The sequence below is a fragment of the Hyla sarda genome, unplaced genomic scaffold, assembly GCF_029499605.1.
Source record: "Hyla sarda isolate aHylSar1 unplaced genomic scaffold, aHylSar1.hap1 scaffold_955, whole genome shotgun sequence".
NCBI lineage: Eukaryota > Metazoa > Chordata > Amphibia > Anura > Hylidae > Hyla > Hyla sarda.
In genome coordinates this window covers 101662-116250 of record NW_026610985.1, presented here as the reverse complement: position 1 = coordinate 116250, position 14589 = coordinate 101662, and the positions used below count along the sequence as shown (strand labels likewise).

General features: G+C 46.1%; 6 non-coding genes across 6 annotated transcripts; all 6 read right to left on the bottom strand.

Moving 5' to 3' along the window:
• Positions 1-1926: 1926 nt before the first annotated feature.
• Positions 1927-2117, bottom strand: LOC130350955 (U2 spliceosomal RNA). Its single transcript, XR_008887746.1, has one exon. It is a non-coding gene; the product is annotated as a U2 spliceosomal RNA (small nuclear RNA).
• Positions 2118-4204: 2087 nt separating this feature from the next.
• Positions 4205-4395, bottom strand: LOC130350954 (U2 spliceosomal RNA). The gene has a single exon (XR_008887745.1). It is a non-coding gene; the product is annotated as a U2 spliceosomal RNA (small nuclear RNA).
• A 2093-nt stretch (positions 4396-6488) lies between these two features.
• On the bottom strand, positions 6489-6679 carry LOC130350953 (U2 spliceosomal RNA). Its single transcript, XR_008887744.1, has one exon. It is a non-coding gene; the product is annotated as a U2 spliceosomal RNA (small nuclear RNA).
• Positions 6680-8782: 2103 nt separating this feature from the next.
• Positions 8783-8973, bottom strand: LOC130350952 (U2 spliceosomal RNA). Its single transcript, XR_008887743.1, has one exon. It is a non-coding gene; the product is annotated as a U2 spliceosomal RNA (small nuclear RNA).
• A 2082-nt stretch (positions 8974-11055) lies between these two features.
• On the bottom strand, positions 11056-11246 carry LOC130350951 (U2 spliceosomal RNA). The gene has a single exon (XR_008887742.1). It is a non-coding gene; the product is annotated as a U2 spliceosomal RNA (small nuclear RNA).
• A 2087-nt stretch (positions 11247-13333) lies between these two features.
• On the bottom strand, positions 13334-13524 carry LOC130350950 (U2 spliceosomal RNA). The gene has a single exon (XR_008887741.1). It is a non-coding gene; the product is annotated as a U2 spliceosomal RNA (small nuclear RNA).
• Positions 13525-14589: the final 1065 nt, after the last annotated feature.

Below are 14589 nucleotides of genomic sequence, written 5' to 3'. Positions count from 1 at the left end.
CAGCAAGACAGGGGCCCATTGCACTCCCACGGGGCCTTTTTAAATGCAATCCATAACCCGGATTTGCCAGGAACCCTTCTTACTCCTCCTACTTGCATGTGACACTGGGCTTAGGATCTGCATAGGAAACACACACACAAGCACACACCTACCTTTGTTGCCTGCAGATGCCTCCTTGGCTGTCCCCAAACGGTATCAAACCAACACCCACGGGAAGCTGTAAGCATAGAGGACATGCCTGCACCCCATTGGACTTACCTGTGTGGGTTAAATCCGGGTTATTTGACAACCTATGGCGGTGATGGTTCTGCTCAGGCAGAGCAGTGCTGATGCTCCTCATAAAGCTGTCGCTGCTGTGAAGGTTCTAGGTGACATCACAAATCCCTTTGGTTACATACACAACAAAGCTGGGTTGTTGTTGTTTACACTCTGCAAGGCCTGTGGAAGTGAGTGACATCATAGCACTGTAGTTCTGAGGGTTCAAGATGGATGCAACAATCTCCTGTTGCTTCTATGAAGGCCGTAATAGACGACATCACCAAACAGCTCCATAGTCACATACACAGCAAAGGAGAGATGTTGTTTACACCTAGTGATGTCAGTGGTATTGAGTGACATCACAGCACAGTGCTAAGGCTCCTGGGCCTGGACACAGCAGCGGCTGCAATATCTCAACGGAGAATACGTTTATATCTATGTGTGTGTGTGCGCATATATATATATATATATATATATATATATATATATATATATATATATATTTCTCCGCCGAAATCACTTTTAAACCCATTTCCACCTTTTTTTCCCTTCTCTTCCTCTTACTTTTTTTTCACGTTTTTTTACGTTTTTCTCCTTTTCGCCTCTTTTCTGGGCGTATTATTCTTCTTTTTTTTCGTCTAATGCATACCCCATCAGTGCAGCAATGCTTATTCAATACCGCCAGCAGATGGAGACACTGGGGGATAATTTTCTAAGGATTTATACTGATTTTTCCTGTCTGAATTTGTCGCACAGAAAGTTGCAGGCCAAATATGTGTGACATTTCTGCGACTTTAGCTTCTAGAGCATTTTTACAACATTATACATAGGTGCTGAATACATAAAAAGCGACTGTTCAGCGACAGACAAGTCGCATCGGCTGAAAGTAGGCCAGAATGTCAGTCCATGTTGGAGCAGGTTTAGATACAGTCTAAAGCATAGATCTCAAAGTCTGTGCACAGAATTTAGCAAGGGCCTCGCACCTTCTGATGCATCAGGTAGGTGCACAATAGCATAGCCTAACCCTCTGTACTTTGGTCTATATTGATGCGGGACATAGACAGCCAGCTGATGACCAATCCATTAGTGCAATGGATGGCTGGAAGCATTTGTCTTTGCCTTTGCAATACCACAGAAGCAATGCATGGTCAATGTACAGCAATGACACACCTGTGTGAACAGCCAGGAGACCCCCCCCCCCCATGTTATGTTACATAGTTACATAGTTAGTACGGTCGAAAAAAGACATATGTCCATCACGTTCAACCAGGGAATTAAGGGGTAGGGGTGTGGCGCGATATTGGGGAAGGGATGAGATTTTATATTTCTTCATAAGCATTAATCTTATTTTGTCAATTAGGAACATTCAGCACCCACCCGCTATCAAGGCAGCTGCCTATCATGTCATGCCCTACCTGCACAGGTGTGCTGGCTACTCAAATGATCCAATTAAGGAGGCCATTTAGTCAGCAGCAGCAGAAGTCCTGTGCCTGGACGCTCCAACAGGGGCCAGACACAAGCAGAAGCAGAAGCAGCAGAAGCAGCAGCAGCACCACCTTTTGTTTTTTGGCTGCTGCAGCAGCAGCAAGGCCCACAGGGCTGGCTAGCTGGCTAGCCAGCAAGCAGGTAGCAATGAAAGTAGGAATCTTTCTTTTTAACCCTGTAAGGGGGTGGTGCACTGTACCCGAAGATACTGCCATATCGGGTCAATGCATAGGGCGACGGAAGCAAGCTTCGAAATCGGCCCCCGTTCTCAAAAATCCATTTAATATATGGTCCCCAGATAGGGGACGTATCAGATATTAAACTGATAAGAACAGATACTACACTTGATCTTAGCCAAAAGGCCGAGAAGCGATAACCGTGAAAGGGGCGGGCCCAACAAGGTCCCCTTCATGGGCACTATCACTGCTTGCTGTCAGGGAGGCTGCCAGACAATTTTCCATGCACACTCTGGGCTGGGGGGCAGTCAACCACCAGTACACACAGCAGAACCTAAACCCATACCATTATTGCTAAGCAGCAAGACAGGGGCCCATTGCACTCCCACGGGGCCTTTTTAAATGCAATCCATAACCCGGATTTGCCAGGAACCCTTCTTACTCCTCCTACTTGCATGTGACACTGGGCTTAGGATCTGCATAGGAAACACACACACAAGCACACACCTACCTTTGTTGCCTGCAGATGCCTCCTTGGCTGTCCCCAAACGGTATCAAACCAACACCCACGGGAAGCTGTAAGCATAGAGGACATGCCTGCACCCCATTGGACTTACCTGTGTGGGTTAAATCCGGGTTATTTGACAACCTATGGCGGTGATGGTTCTGCTCAGGCAGAGCAGTGCTGATGCTCCTCATAAAGCTGTCGCTGCTGTGAAGGTTCTAGGTGACATCACAAATCCCTTTGGTTACATACACAACAAAGCTGGGTTGTTGTTGTTTACACTCTGCAAGGCCTGTGGAAGTGAGTGACATCATAGCACTGTAGTTCTGAGGGTTCAAGATGGATGCAACAATCTCCTGTTGCTTCTATGAAGGCCGTAATAGACGACATCACCAAACAGCTCCATAGTCACATACACAGCAAAGGAGAGATGTTGTTTACACCTAGTGATGTCAGTGGTATTGAGTGACATCACAGCACAGTGCTAAGGCTCCTGGGCCTGGACACAGCAGCGGCTGCAATATCTCAACGGAGAATACGTTTATATCTATGTGTGTGTGTGCGCATATATATATATATATATATATATATATATATATATATATATATATTTCTCCGCCGAAATCACTTTTAAACCCATTTCCACCTTTTTTTCCCTTCTCTTCCTCTTACTTTTTTTTCACGTTTTTTTACGTTTTTCTCCTTTTCGCCTCTTTTCTGGGCGTATTATTCTTCTTTTTCTTCTTTTTTTTCGTCTAATGCATACCCCATCAGTGCAGCAATGCTTATTCAATACCGCCAGCAGATGGAGACACTGGGGGATAATTTTCTAAGGATTTATACTGATTTTTCCTGTCTGAATTTGTCGCACAGAAAGTTGCAGGCCAAATATGTGTGACATTTCTGCGACTTTAGCTTCTAGAGCATTTTTACAACATTATACATAGGTGCTGAATACATAAAAAGCGACTGTTCAGCGACAGACAAGTCGCATCGGCTGAAAGTAGGCCAGAATGTCAGTCCATGTTGGAGCAGGTTTAGATACAGTCTAAAGCATAGATCTCAAAGTCTGTGCACAGAATTTAGCAAGGGCCTCGCACCTTCTGATGCATCAGGTAGGTGCACAATAGCATAGCCTAACCCTCTGTACTTTGGTCTATATTGATGCGGGACATAGACAGCCAGCTGATGACCAATCCATTAGTGCAATGGATGGCTGGAAGCATTTGTCTTTGCCTTTGCAATACCACAGAAGCAATGCATGGTCAATGTACAGCAATGACACACCTGTGTGAACAGCCAGGAGACCCCCCCCCCATGTTATGTTACATAGTTACATAGTTAGTACGGTCGAAAAAAGACATATGTCCATCACGTTCAACCAGGGAATTAAGGGGTAGGGGTGTGGCGCGATATTGGGGAAGGGATGAGATTTTATATTTCTTCATAAGCATTAATCTTATTTTGTCAATTAGGAACATTCAGCACCCACCCGCTATCAAGGCAGCTGCCTATCATGTCATGCCCTACCTGCACAGGTGTGCTGGCTACTCAAATGATCCAATTAAGGAGGCCATTTAGTCAGCAGCAGCAGAAGTCCTGTGCCTGGACGCTCCAACAGGGGCCAGACACAAGCAGAAGCAGAAGCAGCAGAAGCAGCAGCAGCACCACCTTTTGTTTTTTGGCTGCAGCAGCAGCAAGGCCCACAGGGCTGGCTAGCTGGCTAGCCAGCAAGCAGGTAGCAATGAAAGTAGGAATCTTTCTTTTTAACCCTGTAAGGGGGTGGTGCACTGTACCCGAAGATACTGCCATATCGGGTCAATGCATAGGGCGACGGAAGCAAGCTTCGAAATCGGCCCCCGTTCTCAAAAATCCATTTAATATATGGTCCCCAGATAGGGGACGTATCAGATATTAAACTGATAAGAACAGATACTACACTTGATCTTAGCCAAAAGGCCGAGAAGCGATAACCGTGAAAGGGGCGGGCCCAACAAGGTCCCCTTCATGGGCACTATCACTGCTTGCTGTCAGGGAGGCTGCCAGACAATTTTCCATGCACACTCTGGGCTGGGGGGCAGTCAACCACCAGTACACACAGCAGAACCTAAACCCATACCATTATTGCTAAGCAGCAAGACAGGGGCCCATTGCACTCCCACGGGGCCTTTTTAAATGCAATCCATAACCCGGATTTGCCAGGAACCCTTCTTACTCCTCCTACTTGCATGTGACACTGGGCTTAGGATCTGCATAGGAAACACACACACAAGCACACACCTACCTTTGTTGCCTGCAGATGCCTCCTTGGCTGTCCCCAAACGGTATCAAACCAACACCCACGGGAAGCTGTAAGCATAGAGGACATGCCTGCACCCCATTGGACTTACCTGTGTGGGTTAAATCCGGGTTATTTGACAACCTATGGCGGTGATGGTTCTGCTCAGGCAGAGCAGTGCTGATGCTCCTCATAAAGCTGTCGCTGCTGTGAAGGTTCTAGGTGACATCACAAATCCCTTTGGTTACATACACAACAAAGCTGGGTTGTTGTTGTTTACACTCTGCAAGGCCTGTGGAAGTGAGTGACATCATAGCACTGTAGTTCTGAGGGTTCAAGATGGATGCAACAATCTCCTGTTGCTTCTATGAAGGCCGTAATAGACGACATCACCAAACAGCTCCATAGTCACATACACAGCAAAGGAGAGATGTTGTTTACACCTAGTGATGTCAGTGGTATTGAGTGACATCACAGCACAGTGCTAAGGCTCCTGGGCCTGGACACAGCAGCGGCTGCAATATCTCAACGGAGAATACGTTTATATCTATGTGTGTGTGTGCGCATATATATATATATATATATATATATATATATATATATATATATATATATTTCTCCGCCGAAATCACTTTTAAACCCATTTCCACCTTTTTTTCCCTTCTCTTCCTCTTACTTTTTTTTCACGTTTTTTTACGTTTTTCTCCTTTTCGCCTCTTTTCTGGGCGTATTATTCTTCTTTTTCTTCTTTTTTTTCGTCTAATGCATACCCCATCAGTGCAGCAATGCTTATTCAATACCGCCAGCAGATGGAGACACTGGGGGATAATTTTCTAAGGATTTATACTGATTTTTCCTGTCTGAATTTGTCGCACAGAAAGTTGCAGGCCAAATATGTGTGACATTTCTGCGACTTTAGCTTCTAGAGCATTTTTACAACATTATACATAGGTGCTGAATACATAAAAAGCGACTGTTCAGCGACAGACAAGTCGCATCGGCTGAAAGTAGGCCAGAATGTCAGTCCATGTTGGAGCAGGTTTAGATACAGTCTAAAGTATAGATCTCAAAGTCTGTGCACAGAATTTAGCAAGGGCCTCGCACCTTCTGATGCATCAGGTAGGTGCACAATAGCATAGCCTAACCCTCTGTACTTTGGTCTATATTGATGCGGGACATAGACAGCCAGCTGATGACCAATCCATTAGTGCAATGGATGGCTGGAAGCATTTGTCTTTGCCTTTGCAATACCACAGAAGCAATGCATGGTCAATGTACAGCAATGACACACCTGTGTGAACAGCCAGGAGACCCACCCCCCCCCCCCCCCCATGTTATGTTACATAGTTAGTACGGTCGAAAAAAGACATATGTCCATCACGTTCAACCAGGGAATTAAGGGGTAGGGGTGTGGCGCGATATTGGGGAAGGGATGAGATTTTATATTTCTTCATAAGCATTAATCTTATTTTGTCAATTAGGAACATTCAGCACCCACCCGCTATCAAGGCAGCTGCCTATCATGTCATGCCCTACCTGCACAGGTGTGCTGGCTACTCAAATGATCCAATTAAGGAGGCCATTTAGTCAGCAGCAGCAGAAGTCCTGTGCCTGGACGCTCCAACAGGGGCCAGACACAAGCAGAAGCAGAAGCAGCAGAAGCAGCAGCAGCACCACCTTTTGTTTTTTGGCTGCAGCAGCAGCAAGGCCCACAGGGCTGGCTAGCTGGCTAGCCAGCAAGCAGGTAGCAATGAAAGTAGGAATCTTTCTTTTTAACCCTGTAAGGGGGTGGTGCACTGTACCCGAAGATACTGCCATATCGGGTCAATGCATAGGGCGACGGAAGCAAGCTTCGAAATCGGCCCCCGTTCTCAAAAATCCATTTAATATATGGTCCCCAGATAGGGGACGTATCAGATATTAAACTGATAAGAACAGATACTACACTTGATCTTAGCCAAAAGGCCGAGAAGCGATAACCGTGAAAGGGGCGGGCCCAACAAGGTCCCCTTCATGGGCACTATCACTGCTTGCTGTCAGGGAGGCTGCCAGACAATTTTCCATGCACACTCTGGGCTGGGGGGCAGTCAACCACCAGTACACACAGCAGAACCTAAACCCATACCATTATTGCTAAGCAGCAAGACAGGGGCCCATTGCACTCCCACGGGGCCTTTTTAAATGCAATCCATAACCCGGATTTGCCAGGAACCCTTCTTACTCCTCCTACTTGCATGTGACACTGGGCTTAGGATCTGCATAGGAAACACACACACAAGCACACACCTACCTTTGTTGCCTGCAGATGCCTCCTTGGCTGTCCCCAAACGGTATCAAACCAACACCCACGGGAAGCTGTAAGCATAGAGGACATGCCTGCACCCCATTGGACTTACCTGTGTGGGTTAAATCCGGGTTATTTGACAACCTATGGCGGTGATGGTTCTGCTCAGGCAGAGCAGTGCTGATGCTCCTCATAAAGCTGTCGCTGCTGTGAAGGTTCTAGGTGACATCACAAATCCCTTTGGTTACATACACAACAAAGCTGGGTTGTTGTTGTTTACACTCTGCAAGGCCTGTGGAAGTGAGTGACATCATAGCACTGTAGTTCTGAGGGTTCAAGATGGATGCAACAATCTCCTGTTGCTTCTATGAAGGCCGTAATAGACGACATCACCAAACAGCTCCATAGTCACATACACAGCAAAGGAGAGATGTTGTTTACACCTAGTGATGTCAGTGGTATTGAGTGACATCACAGCACAGTGCTAAGGCTCCTGGGCCTGGACACAGCAGCGGCTGCAATATCTCAACGGAGAATACGTTTATATCTATGTGTGTGTGTGCGCATATATATATATATATATATATATATATATATATATATATATATATTTCTCCGCCGAAATCACTTTTAAACCCATTTCCACCTTTTTTTCCCTTCTCTTCCTCTTACTTTTTTTTCACGTTTTTTTACGTTTTTCTCCTTTTCGCCTCTTTTCTGGGCGTATTATTCTTCTTTTTCTTCTTTTTTTTCGTCTAATGCATACCCCATCAGTGCAGCAATGCTTATTCAATACCGCCAGCAGATGGAGACACTGGGGGATAATTTTCTAAGGATTTATACTGATTTTTCCTGTCTGAATTTGTCGCACAGAAAGTTGCAGGCCAAATATGTGTGACATTTCTGCGACTTTAGCTTCTAGAGCATTTTTACAACATTATACATAGGTGCTGAATACATAAAAAGCGACTGTTGTTCAGCGACAGACAAGTCGCATCGGCTGAAAGTAGGCCAGAATGTCAGTCCATGTTGGAGCAGGTTTAGATACAGTCTAAAGCATAGATCTCAAAGTCTGTGCACAGAATTTAGCAAGGGCCTCGCACCTTCTGATGCATCAGGTAGGTGCACAATAGCATAGCCTAACCCTCTGTACTTTGGTCTATATTGATGCGGGACATAGACAGCCAGCTGATGACCAATCCATTAGTGCAATGGATGGCTGGAAGCATTTGTCTTTGCCTTTGCAATACCACAGAAGCAATGCATGGTCAATGTACAGCAATGACACACCTGTGTGAACAGCCAGGAGACCCCCCCCCCCCCCCCCCCCATGTTATGTTACATAGTTACATAGTTAGTACGGTCGAAAAAAGACATATGTCCATCACGTTCAACCAGGGAATTAAGGGGTAGGGGTGTGGCGCGATATTGGGGAAGGGATGAGATTTTATATTTCTTCATAAGCATTAATCTTATTTTGTCAATTAGGAACATTCAGCACCCACCCGCTATCAAGGCAGCTGCCTATCATGTCATGCCCTACCTGCACAGGTGTGCTGGCTACTCAAATGATCCAATTAAGGAGGCCATTTAGTCAGCAGCAGCAGAAGTCCTGTGCCTGGACGCTCCAACAGGGGCCAGACACAAGCAGAAGCAGAAGCAGCAGAAGCAGCAGCAGCACCACCTTTTGTTTTTTGGCTGCTGCAGCAGCAGCAAGGCCCACAGGGCTGGCTAGCTGGCTAGCCAGCAAGCAGGTAGCAATGAAAGTAGGAATCTTTCTTTTTAACCCTGTAAGGGGGTGGTGCACTGTACCCGAAGATACTGCCATATCGGGTCAATGCATAGGGCGACGGAAGCAAGCTTCGAAATCGGCCCCCGTTCTCAAAAATCCATTTAATATATGGTCCCCAGATAGGGGACGTATCAGATATTAAACTGATAAGAACAGATACTACACTTGATCTTAGCCAAAAGGCCGAGAAGCGATAACCGTGAAAGGGGCGGGCCCAACAAGGTCCCCTTCATGGGCACTATCACTGCTTGCTGTCAGGGAGGCTGCCAGACAATTTTCCATGCACACTCTGGGCTGGGGGGCAGTCAACCACCAGTACACACAGCAGAACCTAAACCCATACCATTATTGCTAAGCAGCAAGACAGGGGCCCATTGCACTCCCACGGGGCCTTTTTAAATGCAATCCATAACCCGGATTTGCCAGGAACCCTTCTTACTCCTCCTACTTGCATGTGACACTGGGCTTAGGATCTGCATAGGAAACACACACACAAGCACACACCTACCTTTGTTGCCTGCAGATGCCTCCTTGGCTGTCCCCAAACGGTATCAAACCAACACCCACGGGAAGCTGTAAGCATAGAGGACATGCCTGCACCCCATTGGACTTACCTGTGTGGGTTAAATCCGGGTTATTTGACAACCTATGGCGGTGATGGTTCTGCTCAGGCAGAGCAGTGCTGATGCTCCTCATAAAGCTGTCGCTGCTGTGAAGGTTCTAGGTGACATCACAAATCCCTTTGGTTACATACACAACAAAGCTGGGTTGTTGTTGTTTACACTCTGCAAGGCCTGTGGAAGTGAGTGACATCATAGCACTGTAGTTCTGAGGGTTCAAGATGGATGCAACAATCTCCTGTTGCTTCTATGAAGGCCGTAATAGACGACATCACCAAACAGCTCCATAGTCACATACACAGCAAAGGAGAGATGTTGTTTACACCTAGTGATGTCAGTGGTATTGAGTGACATCACAGCACAGTGCTAAGGCTCCTGGGCCTGGACACAGCAGCGGCTGCAATATCTCAACGGAGAATACGTTTATATCTATGTGTGTGTGTGCGCATATATATATATATATATATATATATATATATATATATTTCTCCGCCGAAATCACTTTTAAACCCATTTCCACCTTTTTTTCCCTTCTCTTCCTCTTACTTTTTTTTCACGTTTTTTTACGTTTTTCTCCTTTTCGCCTCTTTTCTGGGCGTATTATTCTTCTTTTTCTTCTTTTTTTTCGTCTAATGCATACCCCATCAGTGCAGCAATGCTTATTCAATACCGCCAGCAGATGGAGACACTGGGGGATAATTTTCTAAGGATTTATACTGATTTTTCCTGTCTGAATTTGTCGCACAGAAAGTTGCAGGCCAAATATGTGTGACATTTCTGCGACTTTAGCTTCTAGAGCATTTTTACAACATTATACATAGGTGCTGAATACATAAAAAGCGACTGTTCAGCGACAGACAAGTCGCATCGGCTGAAAGTAGGCCAGAATGTCAGTCCATGTTGGAGCAGGTTTAGATACAGTCTAAAGCATAGATCTCAAAGTCTGTGCACAGAATTTAGCAAGGGCCTCGCACCTTCTGATGCATCAGGTAGGTGCACTATAGCATAGCCTAACCCTCTGTACTTTGGTCTATATTGATGCGGGACATAGACAGCCAGCTGATGACCAATCCATTAGTGCAATGGATGGCTGGAAGCATTTGTCTTTGCCTTTGCAATACCACAGAAGCAATGCATGGTCAATGTACAGCAATGACACACCTGTGTGAACAGCCAGGAGACCCCCCCCCCCCCCCCCCCATGTTATGTTACATAGTTACATAGTTAGTACGGTCGAAAAAAGACATATGTCCATCACGTTCAACCAGGGAATTAAGGGGTAGGGGTGTGGCGCGATATTGGGGAAGGGATGAGATTTTATATTTCTTCATAAGCATTAATCTTATTTTGTCAATTAGGAACATTCAGCACCCACCCGCTATCAAGGCAGCTGCCTATCATGTCATGCCCTACCTGCACAGGTGTGCTGGCTACTCAAATGATCCAATTAAGGAGGCCATTTAGTCAGCAGCAGCAGAAGTCCTGTGCCTGGACGCTCCAACAGGGGCCAGACACAAGCAGAAGCAGCAGAAGCAGCAGCAGCACCACCTTTTGTTTTTTGGCTGCAGCAGCAGCAAGGCCCACAGGGCTGGCTAGCTGGCTAGCCAGCAAGCAGGTAGCAATGAAAGTAGGAATCTTTCTTTTTAACCCTGTAAGGGGGTGGTGCACTGTACCCGAAGATACTGCCATATCGGGTCAATGCATAGGGCGACGGAAGCAAGCTTCGAAATCGGCCCCCGTTCTCAAAAATCCATTTAATATATGGTCCCCAGATAGGGGACGTATCAGATATTAAACTGATAAGAACAGATACTACACTTGATCTTAGCCAAAAGGCCGAGAAGCGATAACCGTGAAAGGGGCGGGCCCAACAAGGTCCCCTTCATGGGCACTATCACTGCTTGCTGTCAGGGAGGCTGCCAGACAATTTTCCATGCACACTCTGGGCTGGGGGGCAGTCAACCACCAGTACACACAGCAGAACCTAAACCCATACCATTATTGCTAAGCAGCAAGACAGGGGCCCATTGCACTCCCACGGGGCCTTTTTAAATGCAATCCATAACCCGGATTTGCCAGGAACCCTTCTTACTCCTCCTACTTGCATGTGACACTGGGCTTAGGATCTGCATAGGAAACACACACACAAGCACACACCTACCTTTGTTGCCTGCAGATGCCTCCTTGGCTGTCCCCAAACGGTATCAAACCAACACCCACGGGAAGCTGTAAGCATAGAGGACATGCCTGCACCCCATTGGACTTACCTGTGTGGGTTAAATCCGGGTTATTTGACAACCTATGGCGGTGATGGTTCTGCTCAGGCAGAGCAGTGCTGATGCTCCTCATAAAGCTGTCGCTGCTGTGAAGGTTCTAGGTGACATCACAAATCCCTTTGGTTACATACACAACAAAGCTGGGTTGTTGTTGTTTACACTCTGCAAGGCCTGTGGAAGTGAGTGACATCATAGCACTGTAGTTCTGAGGGTTCAAGATGGATGCAACAATCTCCTGTTGCTTCTATGAAGGCCGTAATAGACGACATCACCAAACAGCTCCATAGTCACATACACAGCAAAGGAGAGATGTTGTTTACACCTAGTGATGTCAGTGGTATTGAGTGACATCACAGCACAGTGCTAAGGCTCCTGGGCCTGGACACAGCAGCGGCTGCAATATCTCAACGGAGAATACGTTTATATCTATGTGTGTGTGTGCGCATATATATATATATATATATATATATATATATATATATTTCTCCGCCGAAATCACTTTTAAACCCATTTCCACCTTTTTTTCCCTTCTCTTCCTCTTACTTTTTTTTCACGTTTTTTTACGTTTTTCTCCTTTTCGCCTCTTTTCTGGGCGTATTATTCTTCTTTTTCTTCTTTTGTTTCGTCTAATGCATACCCCATCAGTGCAGCAATGCTTATTCAATACCGCCAGCAGATGGAGACACTGGGGGATAATTTTCTAAGGATTTATACTGATTTTTCCTGTCTGAATTTGTCGCACAGAAAGTTGCAGGCCAAATATGTGTGACATTTCTGCGACTTTAGCTTCTAGAGCATTTTTACAACATTATACATAGGTGCTGAATACATAAAAAGCGACTGTTCAGCGACAGACAAGTCGCATCGGCTGAAAGTAGGCCAGAATGTCAGTCCATGTTGGAGCAGGTTTAGATACAGTCTAAAGCATAGATCTCAAAGTCTGTGCACAGAATTTAGCAAGGGCCTCGCACCTTCTGATGCATCAGGTAGGTGCACAATAGCATAGCCTAACCCTCTGTACTTTGGTCTATATTGATGCGGGACATAGACAGCCAGCTGATGACCAATCCATTAGTGCAATGGATGGCTGGAAGCATTTGTCTTTGCCTTTGCAATACCACAGAAGCAATGCATGGTCAATGTACAGCAATGACACACCTGTGTGAACAGCCAGGAGACCCCCCCCCCCCCCCCCCATGTTATGTTACATAGTTACATAGTTAGTACGGTCGAAAAAAGACATATGTCCATCACGTTCAACCAGGGAATTAAGGGGTAGGGGTGTGGCGCGATATTGGGGAAGGGATGAGATTTTATATTTCTTCATAAGCATTAATCTTATTTTGTCAATTAGGAACATTCAGCACCCACCCGCTATCAAGGCAGCTGCCTATCATGTCATGCCCTACCTGCACAGGTGTGCTGGCTACTCAAATGATCCAATTAAGGAGGCCATTTAGTCAGCAGCAGCAGAAGTCCTGTGCCTGGACGCTCCAACAGGGGCCAGACACAAGCAGAAGCAGAAGCAGCAGAAGCAGCAGCAGCACCACCTTTTGTTTTTTGGCTGCAGCAGCAGCAAGGCCCACAGGGCTGGCTAGCTGGCTAGCCAGCAAGCAGGTAGCAATGAAAGTAGGAATCTTTCTTTTTAACCCTGTAAGGGGGTGGTGCACTGTACCCGAAGATACTGCCATATCGGGTCAATGCATAGGGCGACGGAAGCAAGCTTCGAAATCGGCCCCCGTTCTCAAAAATCCATTTAATATATGGTCCCCAGATAGGGGACGTATCAGATATTAAACTGATAAGAACAGATACTACACTTGATCTTAGCCAAAAGGCCGAGAAGCGATAACCGTGAAAGGGGCGGGCCCAACAAGGTCCCCTTCATGGGCACTATCACTGCTTGCTGTCAGGGAGGCTGCCAGACAATTTTCCATGCACACTCTGGGCTGGGGGGCAGTCAACCACCAGTACACACAGCAGAACCTAAACCCATACCATTATTGCTAAGCAGCAAGACAGGGGCCCATTGCACTCCCACGGGGCCTTTTTAAATGCAATCCATAACCCGGATTTGCCAGGAACCCTTCTTACTCCTCCTACTTGCATGTGACACTGGGCTTAGGATCTGCATAGGAAACACACACACAAGCACACACCTACCTTTGTTGCCTGCAGATGCCTCCTTGGCTGTCCCCAAACGGTATCAAACCAACACCCACGGGAAGCTGTAAGCATAGAGGACATGCCTGCACCCCATTGGACTTACCTGTGTGGGTTAAATCCGGGTTATTTGACAACCTATGGCGGTGATGGTTCTGCTCAGGCAGAGCAGTGCTGATGCTCCTCATAAAGCTGTCGCTGCTGTGAAGGTTCTAGGTGACATCACAAATCCCTTTGGTTACATACACAACAAAGCTGGGTTGTTGTTGTTTACACTCTGCAAGGCCTGTGGAAGTGAGTGACATCATAGCACTGTAGTTCTGAGGGTTCAAGATGGATGCAACAATCTCCTGTTGCTTCTATGAAGGCCGTAATAGACGACATCACCAAACAGCTCCATAGTCACATACACAGCAAAGGAGAGATGTTGTTTACACCTAGTGATGTCAGTGGTATTGAGTGACATCACAGCACAGTGCTAAGGCTCCTGGGCCTGGACACAGCAGCGGCTGCAATATCTCAACGGAGAATACGTTTATATCTATGTGTGTGTGTGCGCATATATATATATATATATATATATATATATATATATATATATATATATATATTTCTCCGCCGAAATCACTTTTAAACCCATTTCCACCTTTTTTTCCCTTCTCTTCCTCTTACTTTTTTTTCACGTTTTTTTACGTTTTTCTCCTTTTCGCCTCTTTTCTGGGCGTATTATTCTTCTTTTTCTTCTTTTTTTT